This window comes from Palaemon carinicauda, chromosome 5 (genome assembly GCF_036898095.1).
Source record: "Palaemon carinicauda isolate YSFRI2023 chromosome 5, ASM3689809v2, whole genome shotgun sequence".
Classification (NCBI taxonomy): Eukaryota; Metazoa; Arthropoda; class Malacostraca; order Decapoda; family Palaemonidae; genus Palaemon; species Palaemon carinicauda.
In genome coordinates this window covers 23,100,551-23,110,550 of record NC_090729.1, presented here as the reverse complement: position 1 = coordinate 23,110,550, position 10,000 = coordinate 23,100,551, and positions in this window count along the sequence as shown.

The following is a 10,000-nucleotide window of genomic DNA, read 5'->3' as shown; positions in this document are numbered from 1 at the left end:
ACATATGGCACTCGAGGAATCTCTTATAGTTTCATTTCCAATCCTGACATTTAGTCAATTCAAACAAAATCTAAAATAAACTTTCTTTATGGTGAAGAGGAAGAAAAATAAATGAACATTGACGACAATTTAGTCCCGGTAAGGAATAGAGTTTGAATGAATCAATGGCTATATCATCTTAGAAACATTGCTGCTGTAAAGAGATATTTAGATGAATTTTCCCTTGGAAAAATAGAATTAATCCTGTTTTTACTGGAAGTGACTACTTTTGCTATATCCTACTTATCTCAGAGTACAGTTTGGAAAGCTGCAAAATGAAAGGAGAGCAAAATTATTAAGGGATGTTTCACCCATAGATAGGATAACCCATGATTCATGGTATGTCAATGAAACAATATCCAACAGATTTTGTAGATTTGAGAACAAAACCCTCAGGTGAATATTGGGAGTTTACATGGGAGAAAAGGATTAGAAATACAATTATAAAAGAGATTACTCAAGTGCCATATGAGGACGAGATCATGATGAGGGGCAGATGGAAATGGTTTGGGCATGCTCTTCGCACTCCCCAAGAGAGATTAGTTTATCAAACTCTCAACTGGGCTCCATGCGGCAAGAGAAGAGTTGAAAGACCCAAGCCTACATTGATGAGGACTATGAAGCGTGAAATGATAAATGGTGAATTGAGAAGTATTGAATTAAAAGCTCAAGATAGATGTGACTGGTGAAATCTAACCGATGCCCTTTACGTCAATAGGCGTAGGAAGAGATGATGATATGGAGGATAACCCATTAGCTGATTGAGCTAGGCAGCATTCTTTAATATTGACAGAATAGTGTGTACAAAGTAAGAGATTTCCTATTCGTACATGCCATCAGTTCGTGACGACACAAGAACCTGGAGGCTTTTTTTTTTTATTTAATTATTTTCTTTGAATTGGCAGAATTTGGTAATTTAAACTGTCTACTACATATTTAAGATGTTTAAAGAATGCACTTCACACGATAAACAAATTGATTGGGTTCCACAGTGCCTGGCTTGGTTTACGTTTTAGAGAATTATATTGCTGTGTCATAACCGGCATAATCTTCCTGTTGTTGTAGACTATGTCCATAGAATATTGGTTGTGGATTGCCTAGCCCTAATGGCCAGGCTCTTTAACCGAATGTTAACGCTACAACATGGTTAACAACTTTTTCGTGTGAATTGGGACCAATTAGGTTTTCAAAGAAGAATCGTAAGAATAACATTAAAGTATTCTGAAATCTTATACCATTGAAAACTTGCTTTAAAAAATCGGTAATTGGCTGGCAACATTATTCTAGGATTTATGCCGTTTTGAAGAGGGATATAATGACATAAAAGTGTGATATGGTCACTAACTCGTAAGAGGTACTAACAAAGTAGGTTAAAACTATGATCGCCCATATTTTACTGAAATATAGCTGAGAACAGGATATTTTTAAGGAGAATTTCCGATTAATATTACGTTTCTTTTTAACAATGTAGTTACGTTAAGCTACCGTACCACCAGCCACACAAGGGAACAATTTTTGGGGAAAGTTTAAGATTATTTGATATTTTTTTCGTAGATTTAAGATTTCGGAGATAGAAAAAAAAAACAGAGTTTTTTGACAGTCGTTCTATCCCATGATCTCTTGCCAACATGCTTAGAGTTACTTGCTGATTTTCCATGGTCTTCGGTCAAGCTTATATTTGTGGAGTAACGTAAAATGCTCGATATGAATATTATTTTCAATTTGCCCGGATTTGATGATACTTCGAGTGTGTCACTTCGAAGCATTAGTGTGTTTGATCGCAAGAGCTTGCTTGCTTGATTATACTTGTGAAGGCGCGTGTCCATAAGCATCGGAGTACACGCATTTATTGATAGGTGTCAACACCTGATGTTCATTGAGGTGGTTTCATTGTATTGGAAGTTTAAAGATTTCTGATTGGTACATTATATCTTAATTACCTACCCGCCCTTATAACTGAAAATCTCTCTCTCTCTCTCTCTCTCTCTCTCTCTCTCTCTCTCTCTCTCTCTCTCCTCTCTCTCTCTCTCTTGATTATATTGAATTATGTCGATATCTTTAAGAGATTGATTTATTTCCCCTATAGTTGTATTATTTTATAGTTGGAATTACAACATTTTGTTAGAAGTTGAGTATTCAGTAGGTGATGTTACAGGTATACGTATTTATCTAAACGGAGAGAGAGAGAGAGAGAGAGAGAGAGAGAGAGAGAGAGAGAGAGAGAGAGAGAGAGAGAGAGAGAGAGAGAGCCTCACCTTACCTTATTGCCTTATTTTATGTGTGGGTTCCCCCAGGTCCCTAAGTGTGAAGCACCTTGGACATTCACAAGAGAGTTGCTTATGCATCTTCCAGTTTATTTCACATCTTCCTGTCTTGAATGGTCTGGGATGTATCTTAGGAGTTTATCGACCTTATTCTTAAACCCATCTACGCTCATACCTGATATGTTTCTTAGATGAGCTGGAAGCGCATTAAATATTCGCTGCATTATCGATGTTAGTGGGTAGTGAATCAATCTCCTGTGTGCCTTCCTTAGTTTTCCTGGTATAATTCTGGGCACTATTAATTCACCTCGGCTTGCTCTTTTTGATATTTTTAGCTCCATGATATTTTCTGTAATTCCTTCAATTTGTTTCCATGCTTGTATTATCAAGTAGCGTTCTCTTCTCCTTTCTAGACTTTATAATTTTTAAAATTGTAGTCTTTCCCAGTAGTCAAGGTCCTTAACTTCTTCTATTCTAGCAGTATAGGACCTTTGTACACTCTCTATTTGTGCAATATCCTTGTGGTAGTGTGGGTACCATATCACATTATAGTAGATAATTTTTGTACAGCATAATCACATGTTTAAGCTTTTTTGGGTTTTAAGTGTCTGAATAGCATTCCCATTTTTGCTTTACATTTAGCCAATAGTGTTTCTATATGGTCGTTGCATAACATATTCCTGTTTAACATTACACCAAGGTCTTCAATTGCTTCCTTGTTCATGATTGTCTCGTTATTAGGTCCCTCGTATGCATATACCATTCTTTCTCTGTTTTCATAATTTATTGGTTCGAATTTATTGGAGTTAAATACCATCCTATTTATTTTCGCCCATTCATATATTTTGTTTAGATCTCTCTGTAATGAGTTCTTATCTTCATCACAAGTAATTTCTCTACTTATTCTTGTGTCATTGGCGAAACTTCTCACTACAGAGTCTTAACATTAAAGTCTATTATGTTCTGGCCCGACTGCTGATCCATTTCTAATTTTGCTTATAAATTGCACAATATCTGCTTCATTAATAACTATATCCGTTATATATTCACTAATTTCTTCTCTCATTTCTGTTTCAGTATTCTCATTCGCAATTCTTAGCGTGAATTCAATCTTATATTTTTCTGCTAATGTGTCGCATATTTCCTTTTTTTTTTTTTTTTATTCGTTAACTGTCCTCCCATCCTTAGAGGGCCTATTTCTAATCTCCCTTTATTCATCTTTTTTGTTCAGGAGTAAAGTACTTGGGGGTTTTTCTTGATGGAAGTTTCCTTTCTTTTAAGTGCCTTTTTTTCATTTACTTGCGATCGTATAATATTTTTTTTCTGTATTTTCTATCTTACTTTTTATTTCCATCACTTCCCATACATTATTTTCTTTTGCAATATTTTGCTTCCACTTCCTAATTTTCTGAATACATTTTTTTCAGTGTTTGTTCAATTCTTCATTTATTTCTGACCATTTTATATTCTTACCATAAAAATTATATTTTCCATATCTTTCCCATCGTTCTGTGCTTTGTTTATCTCTGTGTTCACTTGCTTTGGAATGGACTATTATTTCTATGGCATTTTGGTCTCAAATCCCTGCGTTATACACTATTGTTTATTTAACATAATTCACCTCATTCACAAATATTAAATCTAGGACTTTGTGCTTTCTTGTTGGAATGTGGTTTATTTGTTACATATTATGTTCTAATAACATTACCTTAAGCTTTTCAAACTTTCTCTGATCTTCTGCACTACTATTACTCTCTTTTTTATATGTATAGATACAACCACTTTCTTCTATCCGTTCTTTCCAATCCACGAAAGGAAAGCTAAAATCTCCGGATAAGAGTATATTCCAGTCTTTATGGTTTCTATATTTATCATCTATTTTTTTCTATTATTATGTCAAACTCCTTAGTATTTGTGGGTCTCTAAATTACACTATTTTCTAATTATTCATATTCAAATTCTACTGCGATCCATTTACATTCTGTGTTGCTGTATTTTTAACAGACTTCTCCTTCATTTATGTATCTTTCATATAGTGCGGGTCCCCCTTGATTCCTATTTGTTTTCTCTGATTTATATGTTTGGAAAGCCTTTATCTGGTCATCACTGCCAGTCTCTTGTGAATACCATGTTTCACTTATATTTCATATATCTATTTTTTTTTTCAATTTGGGTTAGATTTTCTAGGAATTCAATTTTCCTTTTAGAGTTACTAGTGACTAAACCCTGTGCATTTATCACTAAGATGGTTTGTGTTTCTTCCCCATTAATTAATATCGGCAATAATATGAATTCTCCCATGCTTTCTTCCTGTTCTGATATGATGTTCTTTTCTTTATTTCCAGGAACTTTGCCATTAAAAAATCCATATTTTCTATTATATTTATTTATTTTTATATTTATATTTGTGTGTATACCTGCAATTATCCCCATATATGCACCAACCCCTGGCATTATAGATGCATTATCTGTAGTTGGGCTCTAATTGTGCATATTTGGGTTGAAAGGCATCATATCTTGGGGCCTTGTGTGCATAGTGCGGTATATACTCGTCTTGCTTTTTTTTTTTTTCATTTTTGCTTTCCTTTTTCTTTTCTGTTTGTTAAATTTTCTGATTTTCATTCATGGTTGCAGTATGCATATATCGACAATTTTTATTGATTTTGCATCCTTTTCCTTCTCTCAGGTTTTTGCATATTTTGGGATGGAAATCTCCGCATTCGTCTCCATATCCGTCTAAATATGCATATTTGCCATATATTTCATAATTATGGCATATCTTTGGATGGTTGTTGTAGCATCTTTCACCAAATCTGAAATTCCCTCTTTACAGTGAATTGTAGACTATATCCTCCTTTATTTTTCTTGTTTTTGCTCCTCCCTAAAAGTATGTATGTCCAGGTAGAGTCTCTTGTGTCTATCATTTGTTTCCATAGGATATTTTATTTCTACATAAGTATGTTGATGAATGGCATTTTATGCTATATCAATGATTTCCTCTGCATCCTTACACATATATTTTATTTCTTCTTCTTTTTCTTCTTCTTCTTCTTCAACTATTTGCAGATTAAGTCTCGACTTAATTAATATTTCCTTCCATACCAAGCATGTTGAGCAGAATACCTTTGTGTCTTTAGTACTTATTCGTTGTTGCACTTCAGCACAATTAGGATGTTTTGGTACATGGCACACATCGCATTTCCTTAATAATTGTTGCGGGTGAAAAATACTGTACCACATCTTACATGTATTGTAACATTTTGGAATTCTTTTTCCCAACGCATCAATTAGCACATTCACCATGTTGGACTTTTATTTATTCTTGAATGGAATGTGCTAATTGAAGTAAACTTTCTTTACAAGTCTCTTTATCACCTGGATCTTCTTTGGAATTTCTTCTATTCTTTTGATGTGTTTTCCGCAGACTTGCTCTGGTTTGTTGGATCATTTTGTTTCAACATGTTTGAGATTATTTTTCCGTCACACTGGTTGGAGCTATTTGTGACCTCTGTTACCAGTAGATCTAGTTCTTGTTGTGCCAACTCATAGAATTTACTCTTGCTCTTGCTGATTACAGCAATATCCCTCCAAACCTTTTTTGTGTTAGAGGCTGCCATCTTGTTCAGATTTTTAGTATTTCACAAGATAACTATCCTATGCCGATGTTTTATCCCACTCTTCCGACCTCAAACTAATCACTGACTATTCTCGGAAACTTGTACCTACATTGCACTCGATAGACTTTTGTTATTGGCATTAGATCAACAGATTTTCTCGGATCAAAAAATGGGACTCACTTGCATATAGTAACACTCAGAGAGAGAGAGAGAGAGAGAGAGAGAGAGAGAGAGAGGGGGGGGGGGCTATTGGATATGTTAAGACAAATCCTGACTCGATACACATACTAGATTCCAAGAATTCTATTATAGGTAAAATTTTTCATTTTCCCTTTCGTCTTCCATCAAGTGTTACTGAACAGTTTTAAAGAATAGGGGGACATAAGTCTCTTTTTATAATTCATATATGAAATACCTGTTTTTGGTGTTGTTGCATTTTTTGAGATTTTTTATTTTGGTTGTTTATTACTTTCCATGTAGTTTATTTACTTCCTTATTACCTTTCCTCACTGGGATATTTTTCATTGTTGCAGCCCGTGGGTTTATAGCATCCTGCTTTTCCAACTAGGGTTGTAGGTTAGCTAATAATAATAATAATAATAATAATAATAATAATAATAATGATAATAATAATAATAATAATATAATAATAATAGTTTCTAGAGCATATTGGATACACCCTCTCACCCCTCTGCGTGAGTAACGCTTTGAAAATTGCCATTACGTGTTTCAAATTTGTATATTAATGTAGTAATTTTTTTTTGCTTGAGTTAAAATGTGTATCGTGTGAATGTATAGATTCGTAACGTTCCCCAACAGTGAAGATTTACAATTAGATTTAAATGGGACTTTAACCGAGACGTCACTTACAATTTCTTAATCCGGGATTGGGACAACAATACGCATAACCCGAGGTGAGATTCTTTATTGATGTGTGGACAAGACTGGTTCAGGTGGCTGTGTTACCTTTGAATTTAGCCTTCTCGAAGCATCGTAATTTTAGCAGTCGGGAAGAAATGTAAATGTTATACTCTAGTCTTAGGTACTACATATGTCTTCCACTGTCTTGGATTAGAGATCTCTTGCTTAAGGGTTCATTCTGCAAACTATTCCATGTGTTTCCTTGTTGAGAGTTAGAACAAGTACTGCTTTGTCTAAGTGTTTATAAGGCACATTTATTAATAATACTCTGTTACCCTCAATCCTGGATCACACAGCGTATTCACCGTCCATGGAAGCGATGACCCTGTATTTCAAATAGCCTCATATGCTGGTAAGGAAATCGGCAAATGGCTGCATGTTATGTATATTAAGTTTGATTCTTTTGGTGAGCTGTTGCGTAGGGGAGGGGCACTGGTAGATTTGTTGTTGCAGATTGCCTGGGTTCTTGCACACTTGCAGCCCCTAGGTGTTTGGTTAGAATTTTGTTTAGGTTTGTAGTAGGTGATTTAGGATATAGGATAATCTGCGAGTTTTTTATTTGCAGGTGGTTTGGGATGTGGATGTGGATGATCAGCCACTTTCAATTATTGGCAATTCAGTTTTTTTATAAATAGTTTTAAGAGTCGCCTCGGCCTCTATAGGTCAAATGAAAAGGAAAGAGATGACGAATGGGAAGAAGGTTTCCACCTCAAAAAACTACATAGGATCCCGTCGTTTGTTGGAGAGACAGGACGTACAATGTGGGTTTCCATTTTTAAGGGCATTAACGTGGTTGGCGGTGATGGGAAGCAGATGGGTCATGTAGGTTGTAGTGTTCCCAGCTTTGATGCTCTTATCATTATTCCTCGTCGTGTCGTCTGTTGGGTTAGGGGTGAGCAGCTGAAACTTCCTGTTATGGGAATGGATTACATCCATATTAGTGTGGTAGTCATATATGGAGATGAGGACGAAAACTACTGTTTTATCAGCTTGACAGATGGAAAATCTCTCTTGGCCCTTAAGTTTCTTGTTTATTTGTTGTTGTTTTTTTTTATTTCCAAGTGATAATACCGCTTGTACATTATTATTATTATTATTATTATTATTATTATTATTATTATTATTATTATTATTATTATTATTATTATTATTATTGTTATTATTATTATTATTATTATTATTATTATTATTATTATCATTTAGGCTACAGCCCTAGTTGGAAAAGCAAGATGCTATGACCCCAAGGGCTCTAACAGGAAAAATTGCTCAGTGATGAAAGGAAATAAGGAAATGGATAAAATAGAAGAAATATTGAACAGTCAGAATAGAATTGTTTAAGAATAGTAACATCAAAACAGATATCTCATATATAAACTATAGAAAGCCTTATGTCACCCTGTTCAACGTAAAAACATTTTCTGCAAGTTTGAACACTTGAAGTTTTACCGATTAAATTACCTAATTAGGAAGATCATTCAACAACTTGGTCACAGCTGGAATTAAACCTCTAGAAAACTGTGTAGTATTGAGCATCATATGGAGAAGGCCTGAATATCAGAATTAACTGCATGCATAGTATTACAAACAAGTTGGTACTATATGGGAAGATGTGAATGCAATGGATGGTCAAATTCTTGGGAAACCTTATGCAACATGCATAACGATCTAATTGAACGGTGCCAGACATTAATATCTAGATCAGGAATAAGGAATTTAATAGATCGTTTAAGGAGGGCCTCAGCAAGTAGCTTAGGGTGGAGGGTATCAGTTGTCTGGAGGGTGCTTTTACTTATATGGATGCTGGATCGAGTAAAAAAGCAACCCATTCCTCGTACTTTTGTCGGTTTCTTTGAGTTTTAAAAAACAGTGGCAATTAAGGGTGAGTGTTAGAATCTCATCCTGGGCAGGAGTAGGGTGTATATACAGTCAAATTAATTGCCTTTCTGCTTTTGGATTCACAGTTTGCCACTGATGGTATTAACTAATTTCTTCTAATGCTTTAAAAGTTGAAAGGGTGCTCAGTACCCTATCGAGCAGGATAATGCCTAAGAGATTGACCATATATACTGTACATATGATCAGCGCCTGAGGCCCCCTCCACTCAAGCTAGGACCAAAGAGGGCCAGGCAATGACTGCTTATAACTCAGCAGATAAATCTATATGTTCCCCCAAACACTCATCCTTAGCTCACGAGAATCGTGAAGTTACAGTGACCAAAGGAACTAACGAGTCAGAGCGTGACTCGAACCCCAGTCTGGCGTTTTCCAGTCAGGGACGTTACCATACCGGCCATTTAAAATTCAGCGGTTGAGGTCAATTGTTTTCATATTGTGAAGGACAAGAGTAATTTTCTCGAAGTGTTAATCGTTCCAAATTAATTCATGTGGTACGAGTTCCGGTTTGTATCTTTGGTATCGTTGCTAATTTCCTGGACGTTAGTCTTTGCTCTGTGAATGAAATGTCCCTAAGAACCGCTTCAGTCTTGAATAGAGGCCCGATGCCAGTCTAGTTACTGCTAACTTTCTCGTGGCTTCCTTGGTCAGGTTTATCGTAATCTGTTGGCCATTTTAGTTTGAGGGATGGACTCTAACGGCAGTTGGCCGGGAGAAGTATTTCCTGTGTATTATTATCATTATTATTATTATTATTATTATTATTATTATTATTATTATTATTATTATTATTATTATTATTATTATTATTATTATTATTACTTGCTAAGTTACAACCTTAGTTTGAAAAGCAGGATACTATAAGCCCAAAGAAGAAAGGAAACAAGGAACAATAAAATACTTTAAGTACAGTAACATTAAAAAAAATATCTCCTATATAAACTATAAGAATTTTAACAGAGCAAGAGGAATAGAAATAAGATAGAATATTGTGCCTAAATGTCCCCTCAAGCAAGAAAACTTTAACCCAAGAGACATTGGAAGATCATGATACAGAAGCTAGGGCACTACCCGAGATTGGGAGAACAATGGTTTGATTTTGGAGTGTCCTTCTTCTAGAAAAGCTGCTTACCATAACTGAAGAGTCTCTTCTACCCTTACCATGAGAAAAGTGACCACTGAACAATTATAATATTGAGTGTTGGTTTCGCCTTCTTTATGAGAGCCTCAATGATAAATATTTGCCTGTTTCTGGGGATACTGACA